Raw genomic sequence first — 2839 nt, forward strand, 5'->3', positions numbered from 1 at the left:
CCCCCCCCCCCCCCCCCCCCCCCCGCCCAGGACTCCACCCTTCATCTCGGTCTGGCTCTGCGTCCCCATTCCCCGCCTGGTCTCCCAGCAGCCACAATGGCCTTTGGGCAGTCCCTCACGAAGCCCTTTCCTCTGCCTGCTCAAGCTGTTTCTCCCTCCTGCAGCACGGGATGAGGTCCCCTTCCTGCAGGGGATAGACCAAACCCTCCCTTCCTCAGAGGAGCCTTTCCTTTCTCCCTGTTCCGCCCCTCAGCCCCTTCTGCTCTGCTGCTCACAGCTGTCATGCTGTCCTGTCTGTGCCCATTTGAACCCTGCGCCTCTCCCACGTGAGCTCCCGAGCTCAGGAGCTGTTTTGGCTCCTCCCCTGTTTATGCTTATGGGCCACAGTGCCAGGCTCAGAGCAGCTGTTTTGTAAACATTAATGGAATGAATGAATATGCACTCAATTCTCCTGGAAGAGACTGGCTGGGGGGGGGGGGTGTCATCCCTGCCTCTGGGGCAGACCTGTCGCCCTGCCTGGTCGCCCCACTACTGCCTCTGCCTTACACTCTGAATCTATTAGGCAGAAACTCCGTATGTCCCATGCATCCTTGTTCCCTGGTGCTGGTTTGTCAAAGGAGTGAATGAATGAATGAATATCCGCCACCCCCTCTCCAGGGTCTATCGCAGAAGAGCAGGGACTTCTGTTACCTGGAGCCTTCTGGGCCCTGGGGGCCAGCACACCCTCCCTGTCCTCCCTTAGCCCTTGGCTGCTGCCAGGCACAAGCCCACTGGGGGAGGACAGGAAACCACCTTGCAGAAAGGCCGTCCCCTACACTCAACAAAAGGGGAAAACGGAGGCTCCAAAGCTTCCCACTCTCGAGTGCTGGCCCCCAGATCCTCTCTGCTGCTTCTTCCCCCTCCCCTGGCCCTAGGGTCCCAAGCAGAGGTGGCAGCTATGCAGGGAGGGGGTAGTGGACACGGGTAGTCTTCTTCCGGTGGCCTTGGAGATTTGTTCCCTCCCTGCTCACCTCTCCCTCCAGGTTACAAGCTGTCCGCTGTCCCCGGCAGAGGCCAAGTTTCTCGTGCACCATGCTATCACCTGTGCCGGGCACAGGACGCCCAATAAACATGTGAAGAAACCAGCTAAGGGCAGAGGGGGGATTCGAACCCAGGCCTCTCCCGGTGTCCTCCGGCCTCCTCTTGCCCAGCACCTACCACCCTGAACTATTGCTGGTTGATGACGCTGTGCCCGGTGCAGAAGGTCTGTGGACGCGCCTCGTATTATAAATTGCTTTTTCACACCCCACGTGCCTTCCCCACAGTTTGATTCCACATTTACTGAGCTCCTGCGAGGGGAGGCCAGGTCTGGCGCCAGGGCTTCCAGTAATGAGGTCGGCGGGGGCTTCCGGAGGGCAGGAAGCCATCTTTCTTCCCTGCTCTCTCCTGCCCTGCACCGCCGGGCCAGCTGACCGCACTGCCTCTCCAGAGTAGGGCCTGGCCAGCGTCCCACTGGTGGGATGAGGTCAGAAGCACCCACCCTCCCCCGGGAGACAGGGCACGTGGTTCGGGTTGGGAGATGTGGGCTCAGAGCCCAGACTTTCATCTGAGAGAGGAACCGGACCACAAACTTGTCCCGGGATGCGGGGCATGGGGGGCAGAAAGGAACTGGCCCCGGTAAAAGCCACACACATGGCCCTTCTCTTGCTGCCCCCACAGGACAGTAGGAAAGAAGAGCGTGGATGCTGGAGTCCAGGCGATCTGGCCCCACCTCTGACTGTGTGGCCTTTAAGCCTCAGTTTCTGTATCTGTAAAACGGGGATACGACTGACTCTACAGTAAGAAGGACTGAATGACGCACACGAAGTGCTGAACGGAGCACGAGGCACGTGTTCGACCCGAAAACATCATTACTATCAGATGAAGACACCGAGGCCCGATGGGACCTGAAAAGCCAGGGCTGCCAGCACACGCCGGGGGCCACCTGCCGGGCACCCGTCAGCGGTACTGCGTGGGAGACAGGCTGCGCCAGGAAAACATGAGGACTTTATTTGCTGCACCGACAGCGGCTCCGAGGGGGCTGGTGGCTGTCGTCTCTACACGGGATGTCTGAAGTGGGGGACAGCAATAGCATTTCCCCAGCGGAGGGCAGGGCAGGCTGGGCCGGGCAGACTCGGGGCAGGAGGACGACAACTGCCACCTCCCGGCTGCCGGAGCGATAGCGGTGGGGCTTTTGGAGACGGGTCCCAGGCAGTGGCTCAGAGGCAGGGAGATCCAGTGTCCAGGGGCCGAGAGGCCGGCACTACCTCACCGGCCCGGTGGGCGGCGGCCAGGGCTGCTCGGCCAGCTCCCGCTCCAGCTGCTTGAAACGCTTCTTCGAGGCCCTTTTGGGCCGGAGCCGCCGCAGGCAGGCCGGGAGGCACTGGTCCAGCACGCTCTGCAGAGGACGGGGAGGGTGCAGAGGGGCGGCTGCGGCTGCGGCCCAAGCCCGAGCCCCCCCCACCCCGACACCAGGGTGAGCCCCACCTCCAGCATGAAGGCCCCCACGAAGTTGAAGGCCACCAGGCCCAGCAGCAGCAGCTTGAAGCAGGTGTCAGCGATGCCCCTCAGCGCCAGTGGACCTTGCAGGAGGCCCGGGGCCAGGAGGAGGGCCACCAGGACGCAGCCCAAGAGCGCCAGGGCCACCAGGAAGGGCACTGGGGGTGAGGGCGTGCATCAGGCCAGGGAGCCCCTGCCCCCCCCGCCCCCCGGACAGGCACCAGAGCCCCGCAGCCCGTCCCTCTCCCCCCGCCCAGCCACGCAGCGGCACCATTGGTATAAAGCGGCCGGCGGAAGGGCGCCCCCTTGGACACGGCAGCGG

This window comes from Ursus maritimus, unplaced genomic scaffold (assembly GCF_017311325.1).
Source record: "Ursus maritimus isolate PB19 unplaced genomic scaffold, ASM1731132v1 scaffold_32, whole genome shotgun sequence".
In the NCBI taxonomy this organism is placed as follows: domain Eukaryota; kingdom Metazoa; phylum Chordata; class Mammalia; order Carnivora; family Ursidae; genus Ursus; species Ursus maritimus.